The sequence below is a fragment of the Penaeus monodon genome, chromosome 19, assembly GCF_015228065.2.
Source record: "Penaeus monodon isolate SGIC_2016 chromosome 19, NSTDA_Pmon_1, whole genome shotgun sequence".
Classification (NCBI taxonomy): domain Eukaryota; kingdom Metazoa; phylum Arthropoda; class Malacostraca; order Decapoda; family Penaeidae; genus Penaeus; species Penaeus monodon.
In genome coordinates, this window is record NC_051404.1 from 30,335,517 (window position 1) to 30,335,719 (window position 203).

Genomic DNA, 203 nt, shown 5'->3' on the forward strand with positions numbered 1-203 from the left:
AATGATTATAGTGATGGCTAGATGTATGGAAAGCATGTTGCTTAGTCTTCAACTTACACTAGAAGCTAATAAATATCAACACTTCCTTTTTTTTTTATGTAACATGTTATATCTTGGTCAACCTTGAATATCAAATAATATACAAATCCTGCAGTTACAATTATTTCTATACTTTCAGAGTATAACAAAATATATCCAAATTA

General features: G+C 27.1%; 1 protein-coding gene across 1 annotated transcript in view; it reads right to left on the reverse strand.

Moving 5' to 3' along the window:
* LOC119585163 (ATM interactor-like) overlaps positions 1-203 on the reverse strand; it is a 59,398-nt gene that overhangs the window by 1,385 nt on the left and 57,810 nt on the right. The window lies entirely within an intron of this gene.